General features: G+C 44.0%; 1 protein-coding gene across 3 annotated transcripts in view; it reads right to left on the bottom strand.

Moving 5' to 3' along the window:
- MFAP3L (microfibril associated protein 3 like) overlaps positions 1 to 27,556 on the bottom strand; it is a 317,911-nt gene that overhangs the window by 249,729 nt on the left and 40,626 nt on the right. The window contains exon 1 of one of the 3 annotated variants that reach the window (XM_069631410.1): positions 14,922 to 15,018. The exons of the other annotated variants lie outside the window; for them this stretch is intronic. The gene's annotated coding sequence lies outside the window, so the exon portion shown is untranslated. Of the gene's footprint in view, positions 1 to 14,921; positions 15,019 to 27,556 lie in introns of those variants that run through there. 3 annotated transcript variants of the gene reach the window in all.

Here is a 27,556-nt window from a genome sequence, read left to right on the forward strand (position 1 = left end):
ACTGGTAGTTTCCTCCCAGGCCTCCCCTCCAGTAGTACTTGAACAGAGTGTTCCTTTACCGTTTTCTAAACTCTCATTATACGTCTTGGAGTGTCTCTTGTTTTACTGGTTATACCCCAACTGTGTGGATTCAGCTCCTCTCTTTCAGGTTTTTTCACTTCTTGGTTGACTATGTTGCTTTTTGATAACATGTCCTGTGTATTAGGATAAGGTTCCAACTTCATACAATACCTCTCTTCCCTCTCTGGATTATTCGTTATTTGCCTCCAACTCCAATCACATAATGTTATCCTTGCTTTCTCGTTCTTGTGACTGGGATGAGTGTTCTCTGATTGATAACCATATCCAGCGGGCCTCCAGCTTCTCCCGGTTCCCCAGGTACCTCTCTTGATAGGGGCCAGTGGTTGGGTTCAGCTACAGCTTGTGACGGTTCTCTCTCGCTGTCTGCTTCTTGGATTCGCGTTCTCTGGTCCATGTCAGACTCATGCTTCTTACTGGTACTGTGGATTGGAAATGACACACACTTCCCGAATGGGCAGTATCAGCATTGCTGCTGGGGTGTCCTGCCCACCACGTCCAGCTTGTGGTCACGCCACTACAGTGTTGCTTGTTCCTCTCTTGGCCGCCCCAAGACTCTTCTTGCGAGTGCATACGCTGGTTCTCCAGTGTCTTGTGCTTGCGTTCTATCTCTCGCTCCACGTTGTTATGTTATGTTATTGTAATTTGTACAGCGCACGGTCACTCAGCGGCATCTTCATGCTAGAAAGGGAGGAGTAAATCCACAATCCTTCGGTAACTGAGGACTAGAACAGAAAGGTCTTTAGAGCCCTTCTGAACACCAAGTGATTTGGCAAGATTTTAACTGTCAGTGGCAGGTCATACCAAATTTGAGCAGCACCGACTGAGAACGCCCGTCTGCCAATACGCGAGTGGCACACACAACCGACTGGCCGTAGCCGAATGCAAATGACAGTTGGGGAGGTACCGGGTGAATTGGTCTGAAGATATTCAGCCCCAAATCCATGCAGCGCCCGATGAACAATGCAAAGTGCCTTGATAGGCTGCGCCATCGAAAGCCAATGCAGGGTGCGCAGCACAGGGGAGACATGAGCCCCACAAAGAGACCCCTTTGCTACCCAGGCGGCCAGATTTTGGAGACGCTTTAGCCATTGGATCAAACCCTTGGGCTGAGCCAGATATAAGGAGTTACAGTAATCCAACCGGCTCAGCACCATGGCCGCAACCACCGGCAGATGAAGGGTGGCCGGTATCATGGGAAGTACTTTTTTTAATGTCTTAAGATGAAAATGACCTGCTTTATATACCGCAGATACTTGGTCATTCATGGAAAGGGAGGCCCAAAGAATCACTGCTAAGTTCTTCACCTTAGTCACTGGAACAGGAAGAGGGCCAGGAAAGGAAGGCCAGAAAGAGGACACCCGGAGTGCAGGACCAGGAGGGGCACCTACCACCATAACCTCTGTCTTGTCTTCATTCAACTTCAGCCAGTTATGGCTCATCCACTCTCCCACGGCTGTCAGGCACTGATGAAGGCGCAACGATATCCCAGCCTGATCAAGATTTAAATGGATCAGGATCCGAGTGTCATCGCCATAAGCATAGCACCTGACACTGAGGGGGCGGATGAGGGAGATCAAAGGCCAGATGTAAATATTGAAGAGAATGGGAGACAAGGCAGAGTCCTGCGGAACCCCACAGGTAAGGTGGCAGGACCTGGAAAAAACAGAGGAAGAGAAAGAACCTTGGTACAGTCAGCCAGGAATGACGAAAACCAGGCTAGCACCTGACCAGAGATACCAATCTGAGTCAGGCGAGTCAGCAGGGTGGGATGGTCCATGGTGTCAAAAGCAGCTGACAAATCTAAAAGAATCAGGGCACCCACCCCCCCTGCATCAGACACCCTGGCCATGTCCTGAACTGATACCAGGATGCTTTCCATACACCGACCAGGTCTGAAGCCAGATTAGGCAGGGTCCAAAAGTTCAGAAGATTCCAGAAATGAAGATAGAAGGGGTGACACCAAAGACTCTAAGAGTTTAATCGAAAAGGGTAGAAGAGAAATATGACGGAAGTTGGAAAGAAGAGAAGGATCCAGTGAAGGTTTTTTCAGAAGGGGATCACTGCAGCGGTCTCGGCAACCAGCTTGTGATCCACCTCCAACCGGCATAATGCTGTCAGGGGGCTTCCGCTGTGTATCAGGCTCTCCTCCTCTATACAAAAATATGCTCCAACGTATTAAAGAGATATCTTCCTTTTCTGGTGCACTGTCTTGCATTGCCTTTAGCAAAAGATAAGGATGTCACATTCTTCAGCTTACCAGGTAGTCCAATGCATGCGACTAAATTAGTTTGTCTTCTTTACAGAAATGGGAGTGTTTGTCGCAAAGGGGGAATCTCTCCCGATGATGTCCTTCTTGCCTCGACTCCTAGGGAGGGTCTTGCAGAGCGGGTTCACCTTCCTTGCCTCACAGGGGCGTCTCCCCCCTTGGAGAGAAGTGGCAAATGCCTGCAATTCGTCACATGTGTCAATAGATTTTTATTATAGATTTTTATAAAACAATTGAGAAATGGTTAAGCAGCTGTTTCTCAAGTTAAAAACTACAAAAAAGGGCCGCCATAGACACGGTGGAGGAAATACGGTAATCCCTTCTCCATTTCCATTGGCATCCACCAGCTGTGCGAAAAGGAGATCCAGAGCAAAATAAAAGAGGCAAATGAGGGGATCAATGGAGGTGGTGACGGAGAATAGGGGCCTAAGAGGTTCTGAGGGTGAGTGGGAAGAGTGGCAGGGCGTAGGTGCGTAGGGGGGGGGAGCATCACAGAGAGGTTGAGGCAGGTAAGTGACATGGCACAGGAGCAACTGTTTTGCTGTCTGAGGTTTGCGCTCATGCCACACTTTAAGGTCATGTTAATCAAAGAAGGTTTTCCTCTTTATTGAACTGTTATTATATGCACTTAAATAGATTTTTTATCTGAATAGATTGAAACTGGAGACTAAACAGTTAATACCAGTGCCTGCAAAATGTTTTGCATCATTACACATCCTAGAATATCAAGATGCTGCTGCGAATCATCTTCATTTGCAGGAAAGAAGAACAAAGTTAAATAGCAGAATGAAAATTCAGCCCCTCTCTAAGAAATAGCTTTATAAGGTGATAACCAAATCTTGCACACCAGAGTCAATAATGGAAAAGATATATCACATTGAAGAAATAGCATATAATCAATCACATTGCTATTTAAAAGGTGTATATATTTTAAATGCTTGTTATGTAAAATCCAATTATTGTGAAGGAGGTAATGTGCTGGAATTGCTCCGAATGAGGGATTTCAACAAAATGAGAAAACTTCCAAGGACAGTACAGAATCTCCAAGTCTTTTCAATGACTCTGAGAAGTCATCTTGCAGTAGAGAGATCTACAAGCAGCAAAGAGATCACTTTAATATCGACCGCACTGGAGAGAACGTTAACAGAAGGCACACCAAAGAGCCCAGCCTCCCCTTCCATTACTGGTATAGTAAAGAAAAGTGAAAGCCAATAGCAAACCTAGGTCAAGGAACAGTGTAAGCAAAAATAACTAACAATCATTGGAAAAGCCAAGAATTGTGGCTATTGTGTTGGCAAGGGATAGAGATTTTCCAGGCAAATAGAGTTAGTACCTGGGTATATCTGCCCCCTCCTCTTTCCCCCCAGACGTACCCTTTCCCCCCTCCCCTGCACTTGTGCGATCTCAGTGTCACCTGGCCTAGTAAGATCGTTGTCTTTGTCTTCCCTCTGTTCCCCCTCCCTTGCCTCATCGCGCCTTGAAACACTTGTGTATAGGTGCATCATAAATGCCATATCATATCACATATTATGGCAGCCAGTGCCTATCTAATGTTTATACAACAGCCAAAACTGTTTGCTTTGCCAATTCATGTTTGAACAGACTTCAGTGAAAGGAACAGATGCAAGGACACACATATTGCTTTTTAATGAAGTAAAGTTGATTGGGCAATTGTTTTTATTACACCAGGAAAATGGTTTACAATTGCACTTCAATCATTACCTTTCAGAAGACTGCTTAGAAATAACGTTAGCATCTCCAAAACACGAACAAAGCCAACTCAAAGAGATCCTAGGAGTATGTGTTTTGGATGGGGAAGGGCAGGCAATGTATGGGAAGGGACAGAGACTGCTATTGTCCGGACAGTCATTGGGTCGTTCAAAGGCCAAACAACATGCACAGGCTGTGTGTGTCCCGCCTCATACCCGCTCTCTCTTCTGTTTTAATTTGCTTTACCAATATATATATCACTGTGTGTCAGCGCGGCCTATAAGCAAAGATAATAGCCAAAATGCAAAAGCGCCCCAGCTGGGTGAGATGTCGATGTGGGGCACGTGCTGTGAATGGATGGTTCTTCAGGTCGGCGGTCATTGGGATGGGCTTGGGTGCGTCAGCAGTGCTCCGTTTGTTTTTAATTACTGTTGGAATGGAGTGCTTGATGGTGTGCACTGTGGCTTTAGATCACCTTGTCTTCTTGTCTTGCTGAAAATAAAGTCGTCTATGACTGGAACTGTCTGACCAAGTCCGCAAATAATGGCTGGAAAAATGCCTTGGTCCGCTGGCTCGGGATCAGAACAAATGTAAAACTGCAACCAATTAACTTTGTTGATGACAGGTTGGGAAATAAACACGGACTTACTGGGTTACTGATGTAAAAATGCATCTTTCGTTTTTCTTTGTCTGTCTTATAGCAATCCTATTTGAGCAGCGAGTTGAAACATGGGCCCACTCTGCAGGATTCTTAGCCCTAATTATTCCATGGGAACATGTTCTCATTGGCAAGGGCAGAAAAGACACTGACGTTTATTTTCCTTAGACCCAATTTAGTTTCATTTGAGAGGTACGCTGCGATGGTGGCTATATTGGTAGACAGCGGGACGGGATTTTGCAAGTTAGGTTACACATTAAGCAAAAAGCAGAGTATGTGAAAAGAACTGCCAGTGATTTTGCTGACGAGAAATGAAAAGGAAAAACAACCAGGGATGACTCTGTAAATCATTGCTAGGCGGCTACACAAACTAAAACCTGGAGCACTGATGGCATAGAGTAAAGGAATTAGAAATATAAGTATACTGATGCATTCACACTTTACATAAGAAAATGCAAACGTGTTTTCCTGTACATTTTATATTCATCCAGTTCGCCAAGTCTGGCATGCACCTGATCTCGCCAAATCTGAACACTCATGCCAAATTTGGCAAAGTTTCATCAACGTTTTCATATGTGAAATACACCTGTTATGCATTGTGATTTCCATAGAGGCTTAAACATCATGCTTTTGGCCAGTATTAATAAATTCATCTTTCATAACGCGCTTAATAGCGGAGACCAATTTCTAAGCGTGCAACCGAGATTCGAACCTGTGTTGCTCCGTGGTGTCTTCCTTTCAAGACTAATGCATTGCCCCAGAGCTATCCCCGCGGCCCTCCTGTAGGTCTCGAAAATGACCAGCCCCAACTCAGACACCCACTAAAGCACGTGCGGTAGGGCCTTAGGGACAGAAAATGAAAAATATGCTGCAAGGGTCAGAGGAAAAAACGTTAAAAAAAATACAGCAAAAATAAATATATATAGCAAAATGCACAAAACTATCTGCCAGACCCTACACAAATCTGTCAACATAAATCACATACAAATCATATAGTGCATAATGTAATATTTGATTTTAATATAAAATATGTTTTAATGCATTGATTACTTTTATTATGTGTTGTCTTAACGTTATCCTTTCTAGTGTTTGTAGACATTACGTTTTTGTTGGTTTAACCGCAACTATTTCGTAAAAGAATGTTTTCAAATAATTCCAACTTTGTACGGTTACCTCATAGTTTTGATGTGTAATGTACATGCTCCTCATATTCGTGCACATTTCGTATAAACGCTGTACATTCATTCTTAGTATGTGTAATGTACATACTCTACATGTTCATTCACATATTATATAGAAGCTGTACATTTATTTTGAGTATGTGTAATATATATATATATTTTACATGTCCATGTACATTATGAATAGCTGTATGAAAGATGCATTCATTGGGGACATTCACCATATATATATAAAGTATGTCTCCTAAGAGCACGTGTCATAGGAGTGCATGTTGTAGTAGTGCATGTCATAGGAGCACTTCTGGGAGTTTGTGTTGTAGGACTATGTGTTGTAGGAGTGCATGTCATAAAAATGTGTGGTACGATGGTGTTGTAGGAGCATATGCCGTAGGTGCTTGTGCTGTTAGAGCGTGTGTCGTAAGAGTGTGTGTCGTAGGAGCGTTTGTCATAGGAGCGCCTATTGTAGGAGTGCATGTTGTAGGAGCACATGACGTTGCCGTGTTTGTCGCAGGTGCACGTCGTTGGTGTACTTGTTGTAGGAGCATGTCTCGTAGGAGCGCGTGTCATAGGAGCACATATCGCAGGACCATGTGTTGTAGGAGCGCATGCCGTATGAGTGCGTGCCTTTGGAGAGTGTTTTAGGAGGGCATGTCATTGGAGAACATGATATAGGAGCACATGTCACAAGCGCATGTCTCACAAGAGTGTATAGGAGCGTGTGCCAAAGGAACGTGTGCCATAGAAGCATGTTTCAAATAAGCTTGTATCTTAGGAGCGCATGTCAAAGGTGCACTTATTGTGGAGCAAGTCTCGTAAGAGCGTGTTTTGTAGGGGCGTGTGTCATAGGAGTGCTTGTTGTAGGACCAAGTGTCATAGAAGGACATGTTGTAGAAGTGTGTGGTAAGAGGGTGTCATAGGAGCATGTGTGGCAGGTTCGTGTGTCATAGGAGCATGGTGTGATGAATCGAGGGAATTCATCTTTTCTCCCCAAGGGAGTTCACCTTCATGTGAGGTGAGCACGCGCCGCAAAACAACATCTTTAGGGGTCGAGGAAAGTGGGATCTCACCGGAAGAGACTTGCCTACGTGAGGCTATTTCACAATTACAGGGGTTGAAACCCAATCTTTAACCAGTTCCGTGGACTCTTCCTAGTGTCATGGAACTCTCAAAAATCTTGGTCCCTCAGAAATTCTGCTGAACTATGTACTACCTTACCAAATTTCTCAATACTGTGCATACAGGAAACCGGGCTTACTACATCCTATGCCCTGGATGGTTATGCAGTTTACTCTGAATTTGCGGTGAAGGCTCATAGAGGAAGACCTTCGGGGAGCCTCTTACTGGCCATCAGGAGTGATATTAATTTGAGAGTAAAAACATTTTTTCATTTTGCAAAATTGTTCATAGCAGCATTGCTGGAGCATAGAACTGGCCACAGTCGTGGCTCCATACTTGTGGTGAATATATATTGGAATCCGGACAACAATTTGCAGGAATTCTTTAATTCTATAAATTCCTTATTTGAAGAATGCCAAGCATTGTGTCTGGGCTTGCAGATCATAGTAGCGGGGGATCTAAATGCGGAAATTGACAGACATGGGGGCCTAGGCAATGAAGTTGGAAAGTACTTCGGTATCCTAATTAGTCTCCCATATAACATCATAGAAGGGGGTGTTCGAGGAAACAATTGCAGGGGCAATTATGGCACAATCTCTTTAGAACGTTTTCATGTCAAGACCTCTGATTGGTCCATTCATTTCCTCTTACACAAATTGCATGTAGTGATCATAAAATGTTACAGGTGATGTTTGCAGGGAATTGGGGTCAAGTAAAATAGGATATCTATCCCTTCTCCTGGAACATTAATTTGGCTCAGACGTGAATTACATGGCATAAGGACAATGTCCACAAATTGAATGGTGTATTTTTGTCAGACTTTTCTACAATGGAATTAGGAAAGAAGGTAACACTTTATACTCATGATACCTTTGGTAATTATGTTGAGTCTTCAATAAAGAAGGCAGTGACCTCTGCCTGTGCCAACATTCGTAAAACGAAACACATACATATTTATGATGTGAAGGTAAAATCCATGAAAAATTGTGTAGGCAGAGAGAGATCAGGCATAGTCAAGATTCGTCATTTTCATTGTCAGAAAAAACAGTGTTGTTGAAGAGGGCAGGCAATAAATGGAAAAATCGATCGGATAGTCACCGGGCTGCCTTCTAGCAAGCTGTCAGCGAATGCCTGTTAGCTGCATTGAGGGACAGTTCTTCTAGACAATTTTGGGCCCTGATTAATAGTAAGGAATTTTTCCAAACGTTGGTGCAAACCACTGTAATTCCATAGGAGGTCTGGGAAGGCCATTTTGGTTCTCTGTACGCACCATCAAGGTTTGTTGGGAACTCCCTGCAACTGTGAAAAATTCACCCTGGAGCTATAAAACTTTGTAGGAAGACAAATTCTTGATTGCTAGGGCCTCTACTTCTCGTGCGGATGGGCCAAACGGGCTCGCAAAGGTAATCTTGAAAGGGAACCTAGATCCCTGGTCCGAAATTCTCTTTGTCCTTTTTATAGCCATTTGACAAGGCGTATTCAGGATTCATGCCACATTTCTTATGTTGTGCCTGTATATAAGAAGGGAGATAGGTCTTCCCCTCTAATTGCAGATCAATAGCACTCCTTGATGCTGACTCGAAAATCTTTGCTGGCCTTGTGCTGAAGCATGTACGGGAGTGGTCGGACAATCATAACATCAAGTCTATGTTTCAGTTTGGGTTTAGGAAGAATGTGGGGGCGGATGTAGGGCGCTTACTATTGAAGGTTTGGTTATATATGGCATGGAAGCCTAACAGTTTACCGATTTATGTTAACTCCATGGATCTTTCCATTGCTTTCAACCTTGTACACAGAAATATTCTTTGGTCGAAACTTGCAATAGCAGGGCTCCCTCTCTCCTGTCGATTCTCTATCATCTTCATGAGGGCTCCAGGCTACAAGTGCACCTTAATAATGCTGGTGTTCTGTCAGATTCTATCAATGCCTTTAATGGTCTTCGTCAAGGGCGCATATTTGCGCCCAATATATTCAATCTTTATGTAGCAGACGCAGGCATAATTCTGCAAAAAGCAGCCTTTGCCCCACCAATGGTAGAGGGAGTAAAGGTGAGCTGGACAGGGTATGCTAACGATTTTATGCTTTCTGATCACACCCCTAGGGGTCTCCAACATCTGCTTACAGCGTTTAGAGTGCATACACTATTAAATACTCTCAATATAAACCCAAAATAGACTGTCATTATGCAGGTTCATGGGAGGTCAAGTGTCAAAGTATTCATGGTTTTTGAATCATGATACGTTATTTTGGTTTCCCCATTTTTGGGGACAAAAATAATTCCACTATAGACAGTATTTAGAAGGGAAAGTTGGTCCACAAATTGCAAAGATAGAAAAGAAGTATGGAAAAATGTCTTTTCTACCCACTCTCCGCTCCTATAAATGCAAGGTTATTCCACACTTTTGCTATGGCGTAGAGCTTCTCCTGAATTGGGCTAGAAGAGAACTCTATAAATATGAAGCCGGCATTCTGAGGTCTGTGCTTAGAGGTCTTCCAAAATCTGTTCCTCTGGTGACTCTACGTTACGAGCTTGGATTATTATATATGGGAAATGTGGTGGAGTGGCGACGGATCTTCCTCTTTAGGACATTGGTAACTAGCCCTAAATCCACTTTGTATGCTATGATGGGCAGCGGTTTGCAGAATGGCACTACTGTCTCAGGTTACCTAAGTGACTTAAAAACTGAATGTTTGGAATCCTTAGTTAAATTGGGGGTTCCATACGAGCTACTGATATTTAAAGCGGGGAAAGTAAAATACCTCCTGGAATTTGCCGATTGGAATAATACGGTGGAGAAGGTGTTCCTGGAGCCGTATTTGAAGCAATTTCCTGATAAGCATTGGCATCAGGAATTCATGCGCTTTAGGTTTAATGATTTTCAGACAGGAGAAATTATTGATATAAGGGAAAGAAGGTGCTGCAAATCTTCAATCTGTAAGTTCTGTCACAAAACTGAATGTATTGAAACGCTTAGACATCTTTTTGTAGAATGTATGTCATTAAGATCAGAATGCAGAAGATCTTTCAGTACATTTGTGATAAACCTTGAAAGAGTAAACCTTGATAACCTGTGGTGGGAAATGTTTCATGGTCAAAGGGTCTCGCTCCAGAGGGCCGTTGTTGGTTATTTGACAGATACGTGTAAACTGTGCCACAAGGCGGGATGTAAGGCCTAGCTTTCTATTGCTTTCTATAGTGAGTTATTCTTTTTCTTAGTATATGTTATAATCGAAATGTTTAATGCTGTCTTATGTGCTTTTATTGATTGGATAGAATTTATTTGTGACTTATGTTCTTCTTAAACTTATGTAAAAATTCTGGATTTTAAATTTCATTAATGTTAAAGTAAGCACAATTATGTATTTTGTTGTCTTTTTGCGTTTGTGTTTTAACAGAAAAATGTGTAATGTATGTACTAAGTAATTCATTGTACTAATTTTGTAAAGGTTACTTGCAACCAAAATGACTTTCCTTAGGAGACAATGACTCCTGTTCCCGTATGGAACTCTCTACATTGAACAAACTATAGCCTACATGACAAGCTCCACAATACCAAAGGCCTTTGTATATTAAGACTGGGATAAGGAAACTCCTCAGAGATACCTATTTTATTGGAAATGAACATGTCCCTTTAAGTATAAATATGCAACTCACTGAGACAAGTATGTTAAACACCGTACCCTGGAAAGAGACAGAGAGAGAGAGAGAGGAGCACATATGCAGTCTAGAGAGTGCCCCGCCCCATGCTGCGTAACCCTGGGACAAGGTGGAGTATGCACCAAAGAGGAGAACCACGAGTTTGAAAAGAAACTCGCTCGAAAAGAGAATCTGGAATGCTGAGGTCACGGCACAACACCGGCACAAGAGAGCACTGGGGCAGGAGCCCTAAAATGCCAAAGTCACGGCGCAGCCCCAACCCGAGACAGCACCAGGGCAGGAGCCTGGTACAAGAGGCTGAGATGCCAAAGTCATGGCACAGCCCCAAAAAGAGAGAGCATCAGGGCAGGAGCCCAATAAAATAGGCTGAGATGCCAAGGCACTGGAGCAGCCACCGACACAAGTCATACTTAGGGCAGAAGCCTGAGATGAGAAAATTGGACTATATAGCCGACACGCAAACCCAGCAACGACATAGAAAGCAAACCAAACATGTTCCGAGGCTTGAGAAAAGGTCACCAGGGAACAAGACTCCCGAGGACGTTCCCCCTCATAAGAGAAGGTAACGGGGAGAACAAAGAGATCATTAAATCATATAGATTACTCGTCCCAGTATAAATGAGATAGACTTATCCCTAGCCGGCTGAATCTACATTGTTGGAAGAGAGAACGAGACCAAACAAACTCTGATATCCCTCAACGTATTTTATCAGGAAGACAGAAATAGAGACACTGAGAATCTAAAGATTGAAGTGTTAAAACAAGGAATAACAATACCCTGGGAGAAGAGGAAGCCCATGAGATATTTCATATCAGAAGAAGGTGCCAAAAAGAGTGGACATTGCGAATCAGAAAATATACTATAGGGTCAAATGAATAAGCCAGAACAACAAAGCAAGTTGAGTTCTAATTCACACAGAGAGAAATTATCTTTCTAGGATACATCATAAGTAGCTACAAAGTATATGTATCTTGGAAAAGAAGCCCAAAAAGGGTTTCCAAGAAGAAGAAAAAAATAAAAAAACATAACAGAAAAGTTACAGAGACTAATAAAAGAAGTTATAAAAGACTATCTGAGAATTTCATATCAGTAAACAAGTCTACAGACTGTTATTAAAGAACCCTGAAGGAGAAGGGAATCATTCTCCCAATATATGTGAGTTTTCCTAGAGGTAGGGTCAGTTAGGATAGTTTTGGACTACAGACTTTCTTTTGGACATTCACGACTGACTGACGAGCACCTTAGTTAGAAATATAGGCAGGGACCACTGTGAATAATCCTAAGGATCCCTCACTAAAACCCTACCTAAAGTCTCCTCCCAGGTGGCCAGGGAAAGGCAGACGCTTCCTGTTCGTGACCTTGGGTGTGGTGTACTGCAGGAGGATCACCTGGGAGGAGACAGGGCCCAAGGTGGTGAGGAGATCCTGTGGAATGAGACGCAGTATTTGTCCTCTGAGAGGAAGAGCCTTTTTGGGTTGCCAAGACAGGTGATGGCATATTGCCATTATAGTGTCCATGACCCACACCTAAGATCTGTGACCCGGGGCACAAGCTCTGTTAAATCTGAGCAAGCCTTGTCAATAGAAAGACCTTTTAACAATAAATGCCCTCCTTGCTCCTTAAGGTATCATATAAAAGGAAGAGAACATGCCTTAGATCCAATATACTCCTTTGTAACTGCCAATTCGGACAGCCCATCATTTAATGAGCTTAAGGTAAATAAATGTACCCATAAAAATAGCTAAAAAGTTGAAAGAACCAACTTTACTGAAGGGGACTACAAGTCCCATAATCCAAAAGGTACTGAGACGAGGAAGAGGGCTGAAGAGGCAAGCTGTAGCAGTAGTCAGGCAATTAAGCCTAAGAGCCTGCAACTGAAGAAACCTGGGAGGCATAAAAAGCCCCCTCAGGGGCAGGCAAATGGAAGGAGTGAAAGGAGCTGGAACTGTGACTAGAATGATAACTGTAGCAGTAGTAGCAAAATGAAGAGCGCATGAGGTTGGCAAACCAAGCAGAAGTGGGAGAACAAGAAGAGGATCCTGTTCACCCTAACTCTGAAGTGCAGAGGCTGCACAGCAGAAGGTGTGCAGGAGAGCTGGCTGTCTCCATGTGAGCTGCATTGCTGTGATTGCCAAGCTGTGCAGGTGCAAGAGACAGAGGCAAGAAGCAGTTGTCAAGCCATGGGTGTTGGGAGCGAGAGGTGCTCCCTGAACATGTAGCCAGACCAGAGACGCCTTTATCAAAGAATGGTGTGGGTCGCCAGCTAGCCAGGAGCAGTAAAAGTTGTGGCAGAAGTCGGGAAAGCAGTGCAACCCACAGAACAAGTATTTAAGAAGCCGGTGATTGAAGCACAGCATTCTAACACATTGCACAAACATTGCCGGCAACAGTATCCAGCTCCCTGTTAACTTGCGTAAGACTTTAAGCGAGTAGAAGTTGTTTGTTGCATCTAAAATACAACAAACAATGGAAATGTAGCACTCACGTATAACGTGAAAGGTATTTTACTTGCCTAAGAAGCCCACGTTACTAAAATCCATTGTTCCATTATTCAAAGACTATTTTTGCTTCAAGAATTGGTTGTGTGTCCCTAATTAAGGAGAGGGAACACTGCTAAGACCATTACTGAATACCTAACTTTACCAATGCAAGAGTTAGAACTGTTAACTTGTGAAAACTCCATCAAGGAGTGGTTGCGTGTGCCGAATTCTGATTTTCAAAGAAAGACTGAATTCTATTATTTATCTTAACACAGAATACCTCTCATTTAAAGAAATTGAGGTGTTTAAACAGTTGAAAAAGAAAACAAGCAATACCAAGAGTCTCCCTTATTCACACTGAAACCAACCTTTCCAAACGTTAAGAAGCAATCTAACTGTACTGTGAAGTTGATAACAGTATATTGGCCTAAGATACAAGTGTGCAGGTATTACCTGAACCTAGGAGAGTGGCACCGAGTTGTCTGGCTAATTATCTGGCCTGATAACTGGTAGAAAGGTGCAGGTAAAGTTGGGTAAGGGAAACTGGCTGTTGATAAAGACGATTTTGAAGTTGACACAACCTGTAGTGCCAGAGACTGTGGAAGACAGAGAGAAGTAAGTCTCAAAGGCAAACCCAGGTTGTTACTGTGGCAGACAGACAAAGACAAAGAAAGTTATTCAGAGGAAGTGTGCTCCTCTGCTAAAGTTGTTGAAGTACTTTGAAGTATATCTTGCTGAAGCCTGTCTAAAAGTACATATCATTGAAGCTGTGATAATAGTCCAAAGTACTGACGCTGTGGTGGTATATGAGTACTGTGAGACAAAGGTGACTGTTCTTATCGTGAATGGAGTAGCTCACTATGCTCAGAGACACAGCTCCACCTCAGAGACGAGGCCCGACTAGGCCGAAACACGCGTCTGAGGATGCTGTTGGTATTCTCGTTCAAAGAAGGGTTGCCTAGCATTTCGGTGCTGGACTGCTCAAGTGGACGGGACAAAGACTGATATGCAAATACATATTCCTCCTTTGTGAAAGGTACAGTAAGCTAAAACATGTAGCTGCAGACTGAGTGGGTACATTCCCATGGAACAGGTTATCATGCTGTGTTCTTTCTTGGAAGAGGGGCACCCTGACCTCCTTTTTTTTATATATTTTCTTTGTATATTTCTTGCTTAGTATGAGGGTTAGTTATCCTGTGTTAGAGTGTTTCCCCTTAGCTTTGGTTAGGCAGGGAAATCCACAGCAGAGTAGGGATAGCGAGGCATTTTTTAATACAATATCTTTAAGAATAAAATGGCATATGATAACAAATCATGAAACAGTTGTCCGCCTCGCATTACTGACCCCTCACACCACCCATAGAGATAGAGAACGTTAGGCCTTATCCTTTACTTCATAGATCAAGTTCTCAAAGTGTCCATGTCCTTCTTCGCGCTCGCCACAGTGTGTAATAGTAATGTGTTTCGTAGGTGCTTGTGGCATTGTGTCAAATCTGCGTTTCACCTATGTTTCGTTGAAGTTAACGGATGAGTCGATTCCAAGTTGATGTCCCACGAAGCAGCCCATAGAAAAAAGTGAATGGAAGAAAACAACTTTGAGCGTCCTCACAGTAAATGGTAAAAACCACAAGGGAGTCATCTCCCTACACCACACCGGGGACTTCCTTGATTTACATGGCGTGGAGATAATGCAAACACTGACAGGGAAGCCTGGAGTTTTCAGAAAGATTTGACATGGCCATGATGGTATCCGAGAACACAGGTACGTACTTACGAATCCGGTTCAGAGGAGGCAGGCAAACAGGAAGCACACAGACAGGCGCAGGCAGGCATGAGCAAGGCAGAGGCAGGCATGGAGGGTCAGGCAGGAAGCCGGCATGCAACTCCGGGCTGACGAGACACAAGATAGACAATGGAGAAACCAGAAAGCATGCAGGTCAGGACCGGCGAGGTACAGGATGAACAAAGGAAAAAACACAAGGCAGACCGGTCAGGATTGCTGAGGCACCAGATGTACAAGGAAAGAACAGGAGACAGCATGAGAGCAGGAACAAGCCATGGAAAGTCAACATATCCCTAGGAGTGACAGAATGCTCAGAGCTTTTGCTCCAAGGGTTTATATACCTAGCCAGCACTGGAACGAAGCTGGAGCATACCTGTATCCGTTGACAAGGCTACAGGGAACATCTTCCTTCCACGCATGAGCAGAGCCAGTGCTGACAAGATGGCTGTGCACACTGCGGCCACCTGCGCTACAGTCCCCAGGTTCCTTCAGACTATTGCCACTCCCATCTGGCCTCCAGGGACCTCCCTGCAGGTGGACCACTATGCTTCATTACCAGGAGACACTGACCTGGTCCTCTGTGTCCGCCCTGCCAACCACTGCCACCGGGGATACAGCCTCCATGCTGGTAAATGCCATGCAGGAGGGCACATGAAATGTAGGAGTGTGCGTAGTAAGATTTTGTTATTGGTGTAAATTTTCTTTGTCTTAGTGGCCAGTACTACTTTATGAATAGCTTAATTAACCCAAGACAGACATTGTGCAAGGCTGTCTGAGCTGTACTGCATTGATGAGCCCTAATAAGGGTGAAACCGTTATGTAGTTGTTAAATTACATACTACAATTAATTTACTCTGGGTGTAGGACTTACGCCTACAGGAATGCGTTCGTGAAGCTGGTGGAAGCATCTAACAGACTAACCTTAAAGATTGGGTTACCCATTCTCTTGGAATTCTCCATATCACAGTAATTGAATAAGATTCCACATACGTCCTTCAAAACTGTGTTCTGAAGTTATGAATAGCTCTTGATGAATGTCTGGGATTAATTGTCCTTGGAACAGAAACATGACATTTTGGGCCGGACTGCACATATTCACCCCTGCAGTTAGGAGTTTAGCCTAAGAATTAGGCAAGATTGTATTCTTTCAGATTTGTATTGAGGGAATCAGGCTTAGTGGACATGACCAATTCATACATTAATTGTAGTGTGATTTATAAAGGATGTGTTTTGAAGAGAGATGGGTAAATTCACTGCTTCCTCCCCCTCCTATAAAAAAGGTACATGACACAGAAGAAGGCCAGGAGATACTGTCAATGCCCATACTATTTTGGACCAATTCCTAGTACTCCAATGATCGATAAGTATGTCAAAAGGTACCCTCTCAGCCAGCCCTACAGACCAGGAGCAGTACAAATCTTCTCACGAGGGAGGAGACGCCCCAGGCTGCAACTAAAGAGACCTCAACTGAGTGTATTGACTAAAGCGCTGAGAAGCCAAAGCCACTGACGTTGTTAGAGACACCACGACGTAGCAACGTTAGACAGGAAGCACACATGCCATCCACACATCGGGACACAACCACACACTCAAATACATGAAGAACATGAATGTACAGTTCTATAGTTAGAGGACAGATACCTATGCATATTGCCATTGCTTTTGTTATTTTGTCATTAGCTTAATGCAGCAATGCAGAAACCGCAAGAAGCAAGAGATCCTGAGTAAAGCTTGCAGATGCTTGTATGCAAATAAACTTATGGAACTGCAGGAGCACCTATGGGACCTGCCAGAGTCAAGTATGACTAACATATGGAGAATAGCATGGACACTGTAGGAACTGCATAATGGTTTACGGAAATTACTGATCCCTGCTGGTTTGGCTGTAATAAACTGCAGTTTGAACTTGCTGTCTGGCTGGGTCTATGTTCCTTTTGTGGGAAGGTGTAGGGCCTTCCAAGAGTCTGCGAACTCCTAGTGGCCCTCCACTCTACCTGGGAGTTGGTCCCAACAGTTTTGAGTGTGAGTGGTTGTTTTTAATGTTTCACGGATGTATATGATTAACCTAGAGATTTATCTCCAGTAATTGAATACTAGATGGTTGTCAAAATTATTTCTATGAGGTGGAGAATAAACTGATTGAATGAAAAGCATTTAAATCGTTCTAAAAAAATATTTTCTGAAATATTTACAATAAAATGTATACATTTTTTTAATACATTTTCTATTTTCTATCTTTTTATATAAACTGTTTATTGATTTTTGAAGTGCAAGAGTACAAAGCAGATAGCATAGATTCACAACAAATTGGTACTTCATACAATTTCCGCACCATAGCATGTATATCTCTCCTGCTACATAATCCTCATAGATCCTAGCCTCTCCATTCTTAGCCCCTTACGGTCCCTCCCTCTCTCTAGTGACCGAGCCCCCTTCCCAGCTTATTAAGCTCCCGCAGTACCCACCCAACTTCCCTGCCCTCTTCCTGCCATTTGCTACATATTTTACAATGTTTTTGGGGACAGCCACTATCTCTGTACACTTTATAATCTAGCTTGCATCAATAGTCCATTCCTTCTAGCCATGACGCTATACTTGGGATTTCCTGACCGCCCCATCCTGCTGCCCAGTCCTTTTACGTCATCAACAGCACCGTTTTGGTAAGGTACTGTTCCATGAGGGTGAATTCAGTTTCTCCCCAAATGTGTAGAAGGCCTAATATGGGGCTGTGCGGCATGGTACTCCCCAAGACCCCAGACATAGCGTCTCTGGCAGATGTCCAGTCGGGCTGCATCTTGGAGCAGTCCCATATAAAGTGCAGAAAAGTACCCTCCTTTTTCCCACACCTCAGACAGTTCGCAACCCCAGCTCTACCTGAGCCATGCAATCGCGACCTAGTATAGTAGACCCTATGGAGTATTTTGTATTGGATGAGACTCAGTCTGCTGGATATACTGGTCTCCCTAGGAGGCCTGAAGGAATTCAACCAGTCCACCTGCATAGCACCCAGGTCCCTTCCCAAATTAGTCTGTTTTTATAGAATAACAAGAACATGTGCATCTTATACATTGCATATCCCAATACTGCACACAACCATAGAGATACCGGCCAATGATGTTTTGTTTATGTGCTGTTCAAGTATGCAGCGGACCCCATTAAAGACTGAAAGTAAGAGCTCCTGCTGAACACCAAGCAGTGCTCCAGATGCAATCACTCAAAAGCAAATCTATAAAACTGTCAGGACAAGTTAAGAAAAGGAGCAACTAACTATTGATCTCCTTAATTGCTGCCACAAGAACAGTAAGTATCACATTAGCAAATCCCACTAAAATATCTTAAAGCATCCATCTGTTCAAGTCTAACATAGCCCTTCTCCAAAGGGGAGCTGAAAAGAGAATAATTTGTTAACTAACCAGGTCATTTATCAGCATGATTTTACATCGATTATAGTCTGGAAACCCAGTATCTTTTACAAACCATAAACCGGTCTCTTGGATTAAAATATGCACTGGTAAAGAGGAATCTGGTGATATTGATGTGGTCTCAGCCCTGCATATTTGCAACATACCAGCCACTTTATAGGCAGATATTGCCAGCAAAAAGTGGGGCACGACAGAAACATCGGGGCTAATGCCCCTTTTTTCACCCAAATGACCCAAGGGACATGTTTGCATCGGTAGAACCAAGAGAGCTCACTTATTAAGGTCGAGTCTGCAGAGGAACACTAAGATAAAATGCATCTTTTCATTTGCACTAATTACTAGGTGCAAAGAAGCATAGGTTACAAAACGATATCTATTTTTATAGTCAAAATAAATGTTTACTTGAAAAATACCCAGATTGGCAATGGCAATTACCTTTTTACTCAGGGGCGGTCCATCCATAATAGGCGATGGAGCGTCAACCCATCACCCATTATGGAGGAACCACCAAAAGCAGGGCAATGTGCTTTCCATTTACATTTCAGTTCCCCAGAGGGCCTAGCAAGGGCATGGTATTTTGCCTCCAGAGCCTTGCATGGCCCTTTGGGGAGGCAGGCTGAGGAACTGCAGGCCTAAATGTCCTTCAATGTTCCTGCACCTCAGCACACATGCATGCCTCCAGGGGCAGGGAGATGAATGTGCTTCACCTCCACTGCACAGATCAAGAACCAGGAAGCACTCCCAGCTTCCCGATTCATGTCTGCATGGAGCACAGGAGCTGGAGGCTAAACTGAAGAGAAGCGTAGAGTTCAGAGCTGTGAATGGTGTGTGAGCGCATGTGTGAATGAGAATGCAGTGTGGTAGATCTGCGTACATGTGTGAATGAAAGCTGCATGGGTGTTTGACTGCTTGTATGAATGGTTGTGTGTCAGAGGTATCGATTTCTTCTGTCCAAGGGGCAGGTTCTCCCTTTGAGACTAGAGAGGTGAGCCTACTCCACAAGACACTCCCAAGGGTCTGGGCAAGTGGGACCTCACTTGTAGAGACACCCCTTAAGAGACAAGGACTCCTATTCCTGTGAGGAAGGCCATAAACCACACAAACTAGTAGCACACATGGGACTAATTACTGCAAAGACTACTATACCACATATTTAGTTTGGCTGAAGGTAATTCTGAAACCTACCAACATAATGAGGGAAATGAGAATATCTCTTTAAGAAAATATGCATACTTAACTGGGGAAAGTTGAGAAAGCTGAAGAGGCAGAGAGTATCCTATGCCAGGGAAGTCCTATGACATGAATACGCCTGAGGGAGGCAGACCAAGGGGCAGTCGGGGAGCACATGACTTTCTAAGAGGAAATGGATGCCATACATACGCTGTAGGCCAGCGCATGAGACAACAGGAGAACCATTGTATCGCAGGAAAGCAGAGTGCTGCTGCAGGTGGTGGTGGGACCTCGTCTCTACCGTGGTGGGCAGGATGCCCAACCAAACATGCAGAGAACATCCAAAAACGCAACAGGAAGCGAGAGCAGCTTCAAAGCGGTAAACCCGTAGACAGCGTAAGGGGAGACGAGAGTGGGAAACCAACAAGTACGAAAAATGAATGAGTCATTGGGAACGAGAGCATCTTCCCAACCGCCCACTCCGCACTCAGCAGGAGGACAGCCAAGGACGAGGGCACGCTGAGGAGAAGGAAGGAGAACCCCAGTACTGAAGAAGAGCCCCTGAATGAATGTAAGAGCCTGCAACGTTCTCTAGCCTGCAGACTGGTGACAGGGAGAACGGGATAGAAGGGGAGGTTGTTGGGCAAATGGAAGACGAGAAGAGTAACTCATCCCAGTACTCAGGAGGAGTTACTGAATGTAAACCTACGTATTGGGAAGTGTATAAAGCTGAGAATGAGGGAATTGAATAACCCGTGGCTGGAAAGTCTATGAAGGGTCCAAACCAGAACCTAATAATAAAGGGAAAATACTACATGACCAACAATCTGCAACGTCAAGAAACAGTGAGCAAGAAGAAATGATACTCTTCAGCAAAACAAGATATTACATCAAAAATACAAAATGATTTAACCTTGCCTAACAGGTCAAGTTATAAATATTTATGATTGTGATGTGTCCAAAATATGCAACGCATGACTACAAGAACATGGTAACATGATTAATTATAAAAATACAAAACAATTACTAAGCTCAATATATGTATATGAAAGACATAAATCAAACCAAATATAAGATCACCAATGAGACAAATATGATCCACTACAAGGTACAAAAGCAGGGTCTAAATGGACATACAAAATCCAGAAATCAAATACCTTTGTGTCTAGTCCTGTAACAATGCAGGCTTTAAGTACAATACTCCTTATAACTTTCTACACCAACTAGTTTCAGGGACCCTTTCAAATTTGGCCCGCCTTTCCAGGGTGAGCACATTGTAGTACCTAGACAAAATGATATCTAAATGTCAAAGGCGGTCCATGCCAGCCATCTAAAAGCATATTTTAGAGATATTGCCTTCAAATCAGATTTTATTATAAATTCAAAAATCTCAACTCACTAATCATCCATAAAAACCAAGAAACATTCTTAGGAATCAAGTAAACCAGAGTAAACAAATGTGTATGAAATGAATCTATACTCACGTAGATACAATGTGTGAAGAGGGCCCACAGTTGTAAGAGCAACTAGTCCACCACTCACATGACTGTGTTTACCACTGTAATGTAAAACAAAGACATGTGTGGCCATTACTCATATGGGCGGAGCTGGTCTACATATGTATCCATGGGCACAATAAATAGAAGACCCTGTCTCACTGTATCGAGCCTGGTCAGCTGCGGGAATAATCACAGCAGCCATCCAAACTCGCCCCAGTACTCAAGAGGAGTTACTGAATGTAAACCTATGTATTGGGAACTGTATAAAACTGAGAAGGACGGAATTGAATAACCCTGACTGGGAAATCTATGAAGGGTCCACACCAGAACCTAATAATATAGGGAAAATACTATATGAGCAACAATCTGCAAACACAAGAAACTGTGACATAAATTCTTGTAAAGAGAGCAGGACAGACAAACTTTTCAAGAAGAGAAAGTGGCAAAACAAGTTAGAATCCATAAGTGGGCAAGGATCCAAGTGGGCAAAAACCCCAACCAAACAGAGAGCATGGATCAATGGTGTGTGAGAGGAAAGACTCCAAACAACAAGTGATGAAGTATCACAAGGAATGTTGGCATAAATACCTCGCTAAAGAGAATATCATACCCAAGAATCCTGTAGAGGACTTCCAAGGGCTAATGCAAGAGATAAAAAGAGACTATTACTGAGGATCCTACTTGATAAAGGACAACACTATTAAAGACAATTATGCAAAGAGGATGTCAGAAAAGACTGGCAGCTCAGGAGAATCAAGCCAATCTCCTGAGATTGTTTAAACTTACTTTCCTAGTGGTATGGTCAGGGTAGAATTAGATTTGGACAGAGGACTTTTATTTCTTTGGGACTTCCCGATGACAGACAAGCACCTTTAGTTCCTTTAGATACGCAGGGAACCCCCGTTAGAATAGGGAAAGCTAGGTCATTCTCTTATTTAAATAAAAGTAATTCAGTAAATGTGCTCAAAGAGTCTGATTCCTTCTTCTGATCCACCACAGTGGTTATGTGTGTACGAGTGTATAGGAGTGTGCGTGCATTGTTATGTGTGTGTATGGTTGCAAGTGTGTGTAAATGGCTATGTGTGTGTGTGTGTGTAAATGTGTGTGGAAGGGTAGGGGGGACATTTGTGCATGCAGCCTGCAATGATATGTTCTGTTACTGTGACATGGAATTTTATACTGGCATTAAGAGAAAAGCCAATATGAGTGTTCTTAGATTGGTTCGTGGGAAAGGGAGCCTGTGTTGAGCCAGCAAAGACATGTTTTCTTACTTCAAATGGCATTTTATACTAGCAATAAGGGACAAATTAACATGATGAGTGCTCTTACATGGCCACACTGGCCTACATTGTTGCAACCAGTCTGAACATATGTTTTTACTATGGTATGTGTGAGGGTGTAGAAGTAGGACTTGGACACAGTGGTGGCATGGGTTGGCAAAAACTTGTATTCAAAGGATAACGAAAAGAAAACCAATTCTTGGCCTATTTCTGAGAGGGGTTTCTCTGCCTCAACTAAAATGCCAATGGTCTGTCAGAATGTCCAAAGTAAAAAGTTCAATGTCCTATGTCAGAAATTCCAACTCTTTCCCTTTCACTATACACTAAACGGAAGTAGTAGTAGGTTTCTTTGGTCCAGGAGAATGATCTTTATCTTCTGGACAGGGGCTCAAAAACCTTCACTGTATGAAGTTGAGAGTTCTCAAAATAAAGTTCAAGCCCAACTAGTGGTGGAATGTCTCAGTTCCCCTGGACTTCCTCAAGCTTCTGTGACAGTTCAACAACTGATGGAGGAATATCTCTCTTCCCATACCCTTTCTCAGGCTTATTTGGCAGTTGAACAACTGATGGCGAATGTCTCCCTTCACATGGTCTTTCTTAGGCTTCAGTGGCAGTTCAACAACTGATGGGGGAAATATCTCCCTTGCCCAGGCCTTTCTCAAGCTTGTACGGCAGTTCAACAACTGATGGGGAATGTTTCCCTTTCTCTGGCCTTTCTCAGGCTTATACTGTGTGCAGGTCCAAATTCCTTGTTGACAGACCTGGCTCACTGCCGGGCAGGTACAGTGCCGAGGAAGGAAGAGGGATTGTACTTCGCTACCTACTTGGCCATGGGTTCCAGACCCCCACGTTATCTTCAGTATCTGGTTTACCTGGTTCACTACCATGCCAGGTATTCTCTTGGCTCACTATCCTTAGGACCGTCTCTGCCACTCTGTATGGGTCCCAGACCCTGGTTCTCAGGTCTCTTCTGCTCTCCCCAACAACCATGTTACCTTCGGGTTCATTGTTGGGTCTTCATTGAAGACGTGGAGCGCTCCTGCAGCTCTCTTTGGTTTCCTGCATCTTCTCTTTTCTCGCGGGCCCTGCTCTTTCTGCAGCGGCTCTTCAGCGATGGCTCCCAGACCTTAGTTACCGGGCTTCTCACCAGGTAAGGAGTCTTCCTGTTGCTTTGTTCGGTTTCCAACGCCCTTTCTCTCTCACAGGCTCTTCTATCTCTGCGGCGGCTCTGCAGAGATAGAGACTGAGTGGTTGGAGTCTTTCTCCACAGCTGCATGGTTCAAGAGCTGGATTCCCCTCTGCTCCCGTTCCCCCAGCTCCCTCTTCCGTCTGCCAACTGCAATCTGAACAGGGACTGCAGTTGGTGGACAGTCCTGGTTGGCGTCCACCTCTTCGCCCCAACCCGGACGTCTTCCAGGCTCTCAGCTCCTCCTGGGAGGATCTACCCTTTCTCGTAGTCCTTCCTTCCATTTTGTTGTTAGGTTTGTTTCACTTGGTATTTGTTGTCTAGACCGCTCAGGTTGGTTACGTGGTCTATTCGGTAGGGCTCTGTAGCTCTTCCTCAGCTCGGTGTTATTACACATTATATCTTTCAACTCCTGTCTTCCTTCTCTAAGTAGTTTCTATCTCAGTAACTCTACAGATGAATATGCAAGAGGATGGTATGGATCGAGAGAGTGGAGTTGAAAGAGAGGTGTGGGTGTTGTGTAAATACCATGTTCTCCCTAAATAGGAATCATTTTTCCCATAGGGGGTTTCCCTCCCCATGAGATCCTCCTGCCGAGTACCACCCCCAAGAGGACTATCCGGTATCAGCCTCACCTCCCTAGCTTCATGGGAAGGGGTTGCTCCTATGGAATCAGTGACAACATACTGGGATTCGTCAAACATGGCAATTTTTTACTGCCATAAAGGGTAAAGCTAACATAAGTGTACTACTTGCCCATACTGGCCTAGAGGGGTGCAGCCATTTGGGAGATGTTCTTAGTGTAGCATTGTTTTCCTTTTCTTAATGGCATTAAGGGAAAAGCCAACATCAGTGTTCTTAAATAGCCATACTGGCCTACACTGATGCAGCAAGTCTGGACATGTTTTGAACCTGTCCAGAGGGGTTGCATCAATGTAGGCCAGTATGGCCATGTAAGAGCACTTTCTTAATGTGGCATGGCATTTTCTACTTGCATCAAGGGCAAAGCCAACATAATGAGCGTTTTTACATGCCCATGCCGGCCTTCATGTTTTGCAACGGTGGCATGGCATTTTCTACTGGCATTATGTGCAAAGCCAACAGAAGTATATTCTTATGTGGAAATACAGTCATATATTGGCAGAGAGGACATGTCACCTTAGAGTATCATTATTGGCATTATGGGCAAAGCAAAAAGCATTATGTTCTTATACGGAGTACTGGCATGTATTGGTGCAGCCAGCATGGGCATTTATTGGCACGGTCAATACAAAGAGGGTTTTACGACAGTGGCAGAATACTGCCATATAGTGCTAAATGCATAATGAAGATGCTCCTAGGCATGGATGGCGACTTGGCATCTAGTGGATTTGTTCATGTCTGCTCCTACAAAACAGACTGTAAACTGTGTGGCGTTTTTACCCACTCTTTCACAGGATATGAGCTATAAAATGTGTATTTTAACCAATTACTTAAAAAAAGTTCTCAGGGGGATAATCCCCCCCCCCTCTCCCACCGCCCCTCAGTTGGTTCAGGCATCCTCTATAATTAGTCGCTCCTGCATGTTCATTGGAAATGTTTCTGCCCCTCCGATTGAAAAAAGGCTCAGCAGCTGCCACTTTGTTTACTCACCAAAAAAGGGCTATTACCTGGAGCCTTTTCAATCTACCACTACTCTTTTGATCAGAAGTTACCTAGTAATTACCTTGGTCTGTGCAATCATGTACCATCATTTTCTGCCATCCCTCAAAACTGAAAGCTTTTCAGGGAATAAAAGTTGCAGATCTTAAATATAAGATGCGTATGAATAGTGTAAGGAAGTTATTGTTTGAATGCAGTTATGTAAATTTTCACTTGCTGCTAGTTTACCTCTATATTTGTGGACCCACTAAATGTTTTGCTTTTATTTCAGACCCCTGTCCTGGCTTTCTGCCAGTGGAGCACAGCCTTCACCTGCACTCCACTGGGCTTTCGCTCGTTATGGGGCAACTGACTTGTCCTTCAGGCAGTCAGTACTGAGAAACGTTGTTTCTCTTAGACTTTTGACTTAGTTGCCACTTTTGGCAACTGTATTTCAGTGTGCAAAGTACACTACTGTACCGCGCACTGGGGTCCTTGCGTTTTCGGGCCCTAGTCAACCCTTAAGGATTTTTTTATAACTGGACAATGTGCCTAGTAGTAGACTGGTGCAGCAGAAGTTTTTTTCATGTGTTTTTACATTTCTTTAATGAGCCATACTGTGCTTACCGCGTTTGGCTCCTGACTGTGGCTAGTGTCCATCATGGCTGTGCCACAAGGTCTTTTGTCCTCTCCTTTGGCCATTTTGTCAGCTGGCCTTCCTTCTGGTCTTTGTGACCCGGGAAGTCCTTATTTGGGCATGTATTCACCCGTGAAAGCCGGCACTTTGGCAAGCTAATGCAGGTCACGTGCGTAGGTGCCCAGAAAGTGGGCTGGGACCGTTTGGTCCCAATCCAAACTACTGATGCCAGGATTTCTGGTGTGCACTAGAGCATGAGAGCTGCAGTGGTCCCCGATTGGACCACTTCTGGCTTGCATGAGTGGGGCAGACCCGCAGATCACCAATAGGTCCAAATAGACCTATAGACGGAGCCAAGTATCCAGAGAAGCGAAGCAAATCCAAGGACTGTCTGGAAACACGCAGAGAAGGTTTAGCATCCTGATCCGCTGTTGTCCCGGTAGAGCCCTGCTTTGCGTTTGATCTCCGAAGGTCTGCAAAGGTATATCAAAGCTTTTGAGTGGTGCGACCAACTATGGTCAACGCCTCCTTGGTGCCCTGCAAACAAGCCTTCTCTGAAGTGTCCCTGGGCCCTCCAGTGGACTGATCAGCTTGTACCTTGGAACCCGCACTGGAGCGTTGCTTCATCAAATTAAGGCTCGAGCTTTGGGGAAATACAAGTTTGCACTGTCAAGCATCTCCTTGCCAATGTTGCTGTCCTAGCTGCTTTGGGCCATGAGAGAGGAGTGTGAATCAGACTGCAAGACGTGGGTGCCCCTATGTCACTGTGCAACAGTGGCAGCCGCTGCTGATGGCTTTCCCGCCTTTCTTCAAATGTCCTACGACCAGCTGCATCAGTGCTTTCTCTGTCCTGCATTTGTGACGCGAGATCCAGCACCAGTTGTAAGCCGGACCCACATCTGCACCTGCAGCACCTGTACACTTTGAAGCTTTACCAAGGAGGGGATTTTGCAGTCCAGGCGACCATATCCAAGCCTGCCACGTTTGGACCTGGAGTAGAGCTAAGGGCGTTGAGGAATCATTGCACTTACCAGTGGCCCCTAGTTCATCCAACCCGTTTTTACATTCAAAGGATCCCTTGTGATCCTTGCCTTGGCTTGGGATGCTCTTGCTTCCTAAAGCCGTCCGAAGGTTGGGGACAGCTTTATTCTCTGCAGCAGATCCTCCTCTGACTCTCACAATCGAATTTCCACATTCCAGAATCCTCCCTCTAACTTTTCCTTCCCATTGAATATTGTACTTTGTAGCTTTACGCATAAACAAGCGCTTTTACGCACAAACTTGACACTGAGCACAAGGCTCCAATCTTCGTAGGGCTGAACTTAAGTTAGGGTTATCCACCTCTGCAGTTGGCCAATGCATTAAAGTTTGTTTGCTTTCCGTCCGGACAGGATTTGGCGGGAAACCGCACTTTACCGCATTGACCGAAAAGTGACTGCATATATATATTTTACATAGTGTGTGTTTAAGTAGTATTATTACTGTGTCTGCCATTATTCACCTGTGCTTGTTCTGGGCCTAATAAATTGTATATTTTTGATATTCTACTGTCAATGGGTAATTCTTGTCGTCCTAATGTGTATGCTCATCCAAGACCTCAGATCACCCCCTCACCCCCAACTACGCTTGAGACTTAGCCTTGACTGCTCTCCAAGCTACCTTTAATTGTCCTGGATAACTTTGCATAATTGTTCCCTGTTTCACTAACAAGGGTGGCCTCTTAAACATCTGTTCACCAGAGCCAGTCTTTTGCACTTGCCTCCAGGCCGCTGCACTATGGTCAGCATTACTGCACTTTCAGCTTACAC

This window comes from Ambystoma mexicanum, chromosome 6q (assembly GCF_040938575.1).
Source record: "Ambystoma mexicanum isolate Mex_15411 chromosome 6q, UKY_AmexF1_1, whole genome shotgun sequence".
Classification (NCBI taxonomy): domain Eukaryota; kingdom Metazoa; phylum Chordata; class Amphibia; order Caudata; family Ambystomatidae; genus Ambystoma; species Ambystoma mexicanum.